The sequence below is a fragment of the Cygnus atratus genome, chromosome 4, assembly GCF_013377495.2.
Source record: "Cygnus atratus isolate AKBS03 ecotype Queensland, Australia chromosome 4, CAtr_DNAZoo_HiC_assembly, whole genome shotgun sequence".
Taxonomy (NCBI): Eukaryota; Metazoa; Chordata; class Aves; order Anseriformes; family Anatidae; genus Cygnus; species Cygnus atratus.
In genome coordinates this window covers 68168874-68177809 of record NC_066365.1, presented here as the reverse complement: position 1 = coordinate 68177809, position 8936 = coordinate 68168874, and the positions used below count along the sequence as shown (strand labels likewise).

The 8936-nt window shown below is 45.4% G+C and overlaps 1 protein-coding gene and 1 long non-coding RNA gene across 16 annotated transcripts in view; one reads left to right on the top strand and one right to left on the bottom strand.

Moving 5' to 3' along the window:
* Window positions 1-1355: 1355 nt before the first annotated feature.
* LOC118248360 (uncharacterized) lies at window positions 1356-6192 on the bottom strand. 2 transcript variants are annotated; one of them, XR_004778723.2, is made up of 3 exons: window positions 5761-6192; window positions 4055-4112; window positions 1356-1666 (listed from the first exon to the last, which is right to left on the bottom strand). It is a non-coding gene; the product is annotated as an uncharacterized LOC118248360 (long non-coding RNA). The 2 variants fall into 2 exon arrangements; XR_004778722.2 differs by having other exon boundaries at window positions 5843-6192.
* Window positions 6193-6275: 83 nt separating this feature from the next.
* ADD1 (adducin 1) overlaps window positions 6276-8936 on the top strand; it is a 60722-nt gene continuing 58061 nt past the window's right edge. For 3 of the 14 annotated variants that reach the window (XM_035547209.2, XM_035547216.2, XM_035547217.2), the window contains exon 1: window positions 6288-6481. The gene's annotated coding sequence lies outside the window, so the exon portion shown is untranslated. Of the gene's footprint in view, window positions 6482-8936 lie in introns of all 14 variants that reach the window. The other 11 variants (XM_050710469.1, XM_035547219.2, XM_035547220.2 and 8 more) reach the window with 6 other exon arrangements.

Here is an 8936-nt window from a genome sequence, read left to right as displayed (position 1 = left end):
GTGAGTTTGGTAACATGCAAGTCAAAATAGTTTATACTAGTTTTGAAAAAGTCTTGCCTTTTCTTTCTAAACTTCCAAGAAAGTTTTTTAAGTGGTATTTGTGGGGGAGTTACTTTTCCAGGGGAAAAAAATTAATGTGGTTTGGAAAATACAGTTTTAAACAAGGAACCGTCAATCAATGTAGCATAATCATAGGGACAATAAAAGGGAATCTGATATCAAGAATTTTTCTATGAAAATGCAGGTGCTACATACTGCTGCCCTGTGTCAGCAGCTTGGCGCCCAGCTCCTAGCTCAGAACGTAACAGTTTGTACAAGCATGTAAATAAGCAATGAGAGTATTCATGCCCTGGGGTTCCTCATGCTTTGGGGAAGCTCAAAAGGACTGAAGATTTCTGAAGCTTTGAGTGTGATTAGTTTGAATTTGGTGACATCTGCTGGTCAGCCTGTTCCATGCAGGAGCCCCAGCACCAAGAACACAGCTACAAAATGCGTATAGAAGGCAGTTGGGTAGAAATCATTCCTAAGTGACTTTGGATAGAAGCTAGAGATTAAAGCTTAACTTCAGGCAGAAACTTGATGAGCCAGGTCTTTGAAGCTTAAGACATCTTTTGGCTCATGTTTCTTACATAAGTAGCAATGTTCTTTAGCAAAATTACTCATCTGAATGTCTTTTAACCTCGATGATGACAAAATTAATTGCATTTTATATTCGTGTGTTTAAATTACCCTTAAAAAACCTACTTTGAGGTAGAATTTACATAACATTAGACATCTGAGAACTTAAATTCTTGATATCATGAAGTACTAAAGAGTTGTTCTGAACATTAAATACTTCACCTAGCAGCAGCAAAGTGTGTGATGTAATAGTTTGTGTCTTACTAAGCAGTCAACTTCTTGCAGTATTTTTTTTTGAGCAATAGGAGCACTTGAGATGACCACAATTACAGCCTCTTAAATAGGTTCTTGTATGAAACAAACAAACAAACCTCAATGTACCTCTTAAATACCACATAATAAATGCTACTAAAACTTTCACAGACTAGATAGCATTTGAGTTCACTGTAGCACTTCAGTTTGCTAAGTATTAAAGATCAGTGAGTTTAGGGTCTGTAGCAAGTCTTGTAGCACAGTCAACCCCCAAATCTACTCCCCCAGGCTTTCCACTCCTGTATCTTAAACACAGGATAGTCATTACTATCTCCCATCTGTACCTCATTCCTTAGGATATATTTACTAGGGAAGCAATTAATCCAGCCTCTCAGGTTCATGACACGCAAGGCCACATAAGAATTATTTTTAATGCAGTTTTACTTCCACATAACTCAAATGAAGTTGTTTTGTACAGAAATGAGAGTAATTATTGTTTGCAGGATTAGATCTCTGGCCATACACGGGAAAAGAAAAAAAAAAAAGAGGTTAAAAGCGTCTAACCCTTCTTTGAGTGAGTGCTTTGCTTTTTAACAGTCACGTCATATTAACTCCCTCGATGTACAACCTGGATCCAGCTGGTTCCTGTAGTGGAAGGCTGATGTGCACTTAAATTCTGACCTTAGAAGCTTTTTGGCATGGCCAGAGTTTTGCAATTGAAGGCCAGTAGCGATCCTTCAGGACACCCCAGGAGCACAGAAAGAAGAACAGTCTATTCCACAGGAACAGGGCTTTCCTACAGGACAAATAAGTGAACATGTTCGAGGTGTGGATTCCCAAGCTGTCTGTTTCAGGCCTCAGTGATTCTGCTGTGCTTTGATTTACATTGCGCTAGCATTCATACTCATTTTTCCACGTAAATGCCAGCCACACCCTAACCGTGGGGATGCTGCTGAGAATGTGCCTTTTTGAAATTAAATGGGATACAAAGGACTTGAAAATTTGTTATTCTAACGTTACAAAGCTTCCCCCAAGATTAATTTTCTCCTGTATACAATAATAATAATTAACAAATAATTTCAAATAATTTTCTCATGTTTCTCAGCCCTTTTCATTACTTTGAACTTGCCCTGTTATCTATTTTTTTTGGTCCTTTCTTTGTTTTATTCTCCTTGGTCTGTTTTTAAGTACTAGCTCTTCAAAAGGTATAGCTTCTGTTAGTGGCACTTCTGCTACTAGTGTATGACACAGTAACTAAAAAGAATCTCAGCAGCGTTAGTAATGCTAGAATTAGTATAGAAGCAACCTGTAATGCATGTACATCTAGAAGGCATGTGATGCTTATGAAGTCAGAGACGTCGCAATTAAAAGACTCAGCTGTACTTGGAAAAGGATTTTGGAAAAACAAACCCAGACCTCTGTAAAGAGTGTTGTAGCATTATTAAAAGAGAAAGCTGCTTGCTTGCTTTCCTTTTGGCTAAAACAGTCACTGTACCTTTACTCCCTTCTCTTTTGTTATCACACAAGTGGTATTAAGAAGCTTGTGCAATAACACAAACTGTTATTAACTAGCTTGAACCACAAACATAGATTTATATTTAATCTGAATAGTGTATAAACGTTCTCCTATTCCACCCTGAACATAAAGTCAATATTTTTCAAATTTAAGACCAACTTGGGCCTCTCAGTTTAATAGGTTGTATGAAAAATCTGGCTGCTCTGCCTTTTCCCCATCTGGTGCTTCAGTTCTGGTTTTTATTTTTCAGTTCCAGTAAACCTCAGATGTGATTTTGTTTGGTTGTGGAAGGAGATGAAAGTAGACCAGAACACATTTTTCTTTCTCTATGTAGTTGTTCCATCAAATGTTTCTCAGGTATATATATATATATATATATATATATCTGAAGGATTGTTTCCATTTTCAAATCCTCGGGAAAACTCTCCTTCCTTACATAAATGAGTAAAAATTAACTCCCTCCTATAAAGAGCAGAATTGCAGCCAGAACAAAAATAAACTTTCTAATAGTACTTTTGGCACAAGCTTACCTACAGTGACTAACTTTAGTAATACCACACATAAGCCATGACATATTATTAATACTGCTCTACACAGCTGAAATCATTTTTAAAAGGCATTTAAGTTCAGTAATTTGTAAGAAAAATTCCCCCTAAGCTTTTCAGTAGTAATGCCACACATGCATAGGCTCCAGAACAGTCCCACACGTCAGTGAGACTGAAAGCCCTTCAAGGGCAGCTCTTGGGGTGTTTTGCAAAGGTAACTGGTGTTTGTCTACGGCCACCCACCCTCTGCTTCAAGTCTTGCATGGCTGAGCAGGGACTGCCTTTCACTTTGCCAGCGTCTCTCCAGGAAGTTTCAAAATTAAGGCTTCCTTTTGAAGGCCCTTGGAACAACCAGCAACGAATTCACATACAGGCTCATATAGAGGAATCAGAACTTTGTCCAAGAACTGGAGTAAAAGGTTTGCATGAGATGAAAACCAGTGACCAGAGTAGGGAAGCAAGCCCTGGCTAGAAGTGCCCAGGGAATGACTGGCAGAAAAGAACAGTTCAGGCAGGCCAAGAGGGAAGGATGGATTTTGATAGTCACTCCCACTTTATGGGTAAGAAAAACGACCTAAAACTGCTTCCACGGAAGGGCTGCACCCCACATAAAGGAACAAATAAATGCCAGATGGGTGACATCAACCAAGTACCATGCTTCTCACAGGTTAGTGGTTTGAGCATCAAGAAGTGCTAATGCCAAGGTGAAGAGCTGCACGGAAATAACTGCAGTATTATTTTTCTGATACCTAGTAACACCAAACTAAAATAACTTGTAAATTAATACAATTGCATGGACTCTTTTATTTTAGACTGGCTGACCCGCTGTAGTCTAGCACTGCTGATGCCTGAGGCTGCTAGGGGTAACAACAGGCTGCAGAGGAATCAGCAACTGCTACGTCTGTACCACCCAACCAGCACCACGTTCTGATACTTCTGGTGGGAACTGCCTGTAAATACATGGTGCTGTTTTTCTATTTTTTTGATGGCCCAGTAAGCAGACATGCACACAGCAAAGGCAAGACTACAGGTAATGAGCTCCTCTTGGTCATTAAGAGGGGTACTGGTCTAGTACGCAGGGCACGATGTGCCCTCCCTCACACTTGTACCCCCATAACCCTACCTTTGCTTCTGCACCAGCACTGACTTCCCGGCATCTGGGCAGGAGGCAGCTCAGGAACCTGGTCAGGACAAAAACGGAATTAGTGACATTAACAGCCTCATGTATCGGCCGTAGCAGCTTCAGGCTTCAAAATGAGCCGGCTGAGTCAGCTGATTGAGCAGGAAGCTGATTGTGCCCCCTCACTCCCCAATTTTTCCATTGGGTGAATTTTTCCAACCAGGTGAAACAATATATTCTCTGTCCTCAGGATTATGGGGTATGATGCAAGCTGCAGAGGGGAGGCTGGAAGGGGAGAGCAGGAACGGTGACCTTGGGCAGGTCAGAGGGTAGCAGAGCATAAAAGAGGGGTGAAGAACTGCAGCTTCTGCAGCATTTCGCCATTAGATTGAACAGGTGTAATGATAAAACTCATCCTTCCATCAGCCTAAGCTGCTTGTGACACAGCGCCCTGTAGTTCTAGAAACACTTTAAGCCAGCACTGCTAGCAAAAGAAATGATCCTGCCTTCTCCGGGTCCCTGGATCTGACCTCTACACCACCTTCCTTCTTGGCACTCATGTTCTTGTAGCCATGCAATGAACTGGAAAAGAAACCCATTAATTTTAAAACAAAACGGGATTTTTTTGCTGAGTAAGTTTTGATATGGATCAGTTCTCCCATTTACTTTACTAGACTAAAAGTGTTTTATGTGTTAAATGCTATGGTGTGCAAAGGAAAAAAGGTAAATGAGATGCCAAGATGAAGGGGAGTATTGATATATGGTCATCTACATGCCATGGGAAGATGATGCCTGAGGCAAGTGGCTGAACCATGCAGGTGCAGAGCAACTCCCATCTCGTTGATTTGACTTTGAACTGGGATAAGAGGATGGCATCTTGTACGTAAACTCTTCTACTGGGTCTAACAAGACTTAATACCAGATAAGTGAAGTGACATTACTTAATGTTTTGGGTTTACAGCAACAGTTCTATCAAAAAACACTAAAAAAAAATTAGACATGATTTTCCAATTATTAGTAATTACACCAACACCTGTTCTATTGTGAAGTGTTTTGATTAAGCAGACCTGCATCCAGCAGTATCTTGCTGTCAGATTTGCAATAATTATCGTCTACTTTGCAACTAAACCACCATTCTCCATGATGGAGTTCACATACGAGTTCACTTATATCTCTACTGCCTGCTTTTCTATTATAAACAGCAAGCAAACGAAGATTAATTGCCAGATAGTGCAAACTGGGGAAGAACGGTGCCTTTCCTCAGTGGAGGTGGTGGGAACAGGCTTGATTCCTTCCTTGTTCCAAGGGAGAGATGTTTATGGCTCCATACCCATCGGGTTCAGCTAGCAGGAGCCTATTTTTCCTCTGATCATGTGGATAACTTGGGGTGCGGGGAACAACGAACTGATGAGAAGAGTTTTAATGACTCCCAGCTTGTCATTAAAACCTGAGGCAGGTACTGTTCTATAATATGCACTTTCTAAAAAGAAGCATCAGGCAACAATCTTAAAATTACATAGAAATGATTGTAAAGATGTACAGAAACTAAAGACAGCTAACAAGCAAACCTTAAATCTGGGGGTTTATCTGTAGGAGTAACAAACTCTGGATTATGTTACACACACAGCTCTACAGAGAATTTAGAAAGCCTGAAGGGATGATTTAGGAAGATCCGATCAGGCATTCAACGTACAAGCTACGCAATGTACCTGCAGATTTCCAGGCTGAGGTGCACAACCCCTCATAACACTGGAATTTAACACTCAGAGGATACTGGACTGCCTGAAATACCTCAGGTTTTGATAGATTTCTCTCCGGTAATGCAGCTTGCCTGCTCTCACCGTGCACCTGCACCGATCCTGACTTGCTGCAAGCCGATACTGTCACGGCGGGCGGGGCAGGCCCCTTATCGCCTCGCTCCCCTGGCAATTACCCGATTTCTGCCCCTATCTCTCGGCCTGCTGCGCGATAAGCTCCCCACACCGCGCGCTAAGGGGACCCATCTCCACGAGGAGCTCCTTCTCGGGGTCGGGAGGCTCCCCTCACGCTCTCCATACTCGGTTGGGGGTCGCTGGGCGCCTCACAGCCGCGCTCCCCTCAGCGCCCCCTCAGGGTCCCCTCAGCCCGCAGCCACCTCCCCTCAGCCCGCTCCCGCCTCGCCGCTTCACCGCCCCCTCAGCCAATGGGAGCGCGGCTTGGTGGCCGAGCCTGGCGCCCTCCAATAGGCGGCGCGCTTGTTGGCCTGCGGCCCGCCGAAGCCGCACCCTGGCAGGGCTGGGGGCTGAGGCGCAGCGCGGCGCCGGGGCCAGCGGCGGAGGCGGGCTCGTCGGAGGGGCTGCCGGCCGGCCTGTCACCCGGCCTGTCACCGGGGCCTCCTGCCCCTTCCCTGCCTCCTCCTGCCGCCGTTGTTCTTTCTCGTCTGGTCCTCGGGTGAGCGGCGGTGTGAGGCGTTGCAGAGGAGGCGCAGCCGCTGGGGGGTGGGGGTGCGGTGTGAGGGGGGCGCAGCCGTTAACGGGCGGCGGGCAGCGGCTGAGGGGAGCTGAGGGGTTGGGAGGGGCGGAGGCTGACGGGGGGTGGGCAGGGGCTTAGGGGGATTTTGGGGGGAACGGGGGTTAAAGGGAGATTTGGGGGGGGAACAGGGGCTGAGGGGGATGAAGGGCTGAGGAGAGATTTGGGGGGGGAGAGGGGCTGAGGGGAGCTGTTTTTTTTGGGGCGGGGACAGGGGCTGAGGGGAGCTTTTTGGGGTGGGCAAGAGCTGAGGGGAGATTTGGAAGGGGAGAGGGGCTGAGGGGAGCTGTGTTTTTTTTGGGTGGTGGGGGCTGAGGGAAGGTTTATTGGGGAGAGGGGCTGAGGGGAGCTGTGTTTTTTTGGGGAGGGGACGGGCCATGGGGAGGTTTGTGAGGGGTGACAGGGGCTGAGGGGAGCTGTGGGGTTTTATGGGGGGGGGGGGGGGTGACAGGGGTTGAGGGGAGCTTCAGGCCTTGGGGGGGGAAAGGAGGAGAGGCTGGGCCGGCGGAGCCTTCTCCCGGGGGGGGGGGGGAGAGAAGGAAAAAATTTCGGGGGTGCGGGTCCCCGAGGTGGCTGCACCCGCCGTGCCGCTGCCCGCTCGTCCCCCGCCGCCCTTGGGCTTCGCCCGCGGCAAGAGGCGGCCCTCAGCGGCCTACGGAGGGCAGGGGAGCCGCGGCGAGGGGCTGCGGGCAGCTGGGCAGCGCTGGCGGCTGGCGGGGACCTGCGGCAGAAGGGCAGTTTGGTTTTGGTTGCCGTGCTGGAAAGGGTGGCTGCGCTTTGGCGTTGCCAGCGTCTGCTGATACGGAGCGGCACGCGTCTTCCTGCGCGGAATTGCTGGCTGGTCTCTGCGGCGTTTGTGAGGTTAATTCTCGATCTGCGTTTGGTTTCGAGTAAAGCTAGCGGTTAGGGAGGGGGATGCATCCATGCTGGGAAAGTATCCCTGGTTGTATTGAGCTAGGGGGCTGTGAGCGGCACTCGGCTGAAATCGTCCATGAGATGCTGCTGTAGTGTAATGGGGTGTGTGACCTCGTTGCCGCTGTTGTTGTTTTCTTCTCTGCTTTTCAGAAAGTTGCTATTGATCGCTAGTATTATGTAGCAAAAGTATTTGAGAGGGGAACGTTTTCGTGTACGGAGGCATACATCTTTATGTGAAGCTTTACAAAACGCTTCTACTTTAATATATGTTCTTGAATTCTCACATTGCCACTACTGCTGGATGATTTCTGTATGCCTCGCTGAGAGCTACAGGTATCTCCATGCATGTGGGCTATTTACATCTCTGGGGTTTGTAGCGGGACCGAATGTGCTGACAGAATACTCAGCAGTTTTTAGCTGTCATAAATCTATTCTTTCAGAATAAAAAAAATCATTAATAAAACAAAGAAATGCAAACTTGATTTTAAAAATGTTTCCGTTTTCTTTATTAATTGATTTAACAATTGCATGCCTCTGTAAGAAAATCCCATTTTGGAGTTCTTGCATAATAAGAAACGGGAACAGAACGCAACTATTGACCGCCTTCTTAATGCTGGAGCAGGTGGCTTTATATTCAGTGAGCAGATTTGATGTGATCGTTTAAAAAGAGTCTGAAGTGAACATAATGTTTTATGTAGCTTGCCGCAATTACAGAATCTAAAGTTGGTGGTTTTCTTAGTGGAGTTTTCAGGAAGAGACAACTGAAAGTTTTTACATCTTCACTGCAGCAAGATAAGCGTATGTGCTTATGCGTGCTTGCATGTATAAGCATTTTGTAGTTTTACATGATTTCTGTTTTCTCCATGAGGCTCCATGCTGGGTATAGTTCTTCTAAGCCAAAACCAGTCGCGTTGCCTGAATATTTTCTTTTTATGGTCGGTTAATAAAAATGGCATGAGAAATCTGAACGTTCATGCTTCATCTGAAACAAGGACTTTTGCTAGTGTGTTGTGACAATAAGTTCATTAGAGTATGGTTCACTAATGCTGTGGAGTGAAGAATGCCGTTTACTGAATCAGTGCTTTTCTGTGACAGCTCTTTTTAAATGTCTCCAACAGAAAATGACTCAACTCTGTTCTCCTTCTGTGAGATTCGCCATCGGTATCGAATGATGTTTTACGTGTACAGAATCAGACCATTTCAGGAGAATATGACTTCTACCGGACTAGGGATAAAGCTGCTTCAGCCCCATTCAAGTCTGTTTTTGAAGGGTAGCTTCACAGCATGAAGTGCTTTTAATAAATCTCTCCCAACATTCTGTGTTTTCAAATGAAAACGTTTAAATCTTGATGTGACTAACTTTGTTAATATATAGAATAAAAATATTAAAACTGGAGGCTTCAAACCAGGAGAAATATGTTCAGCATGTTGGTTGCCAGTAAGCGTGTAACTTCTATGCGAC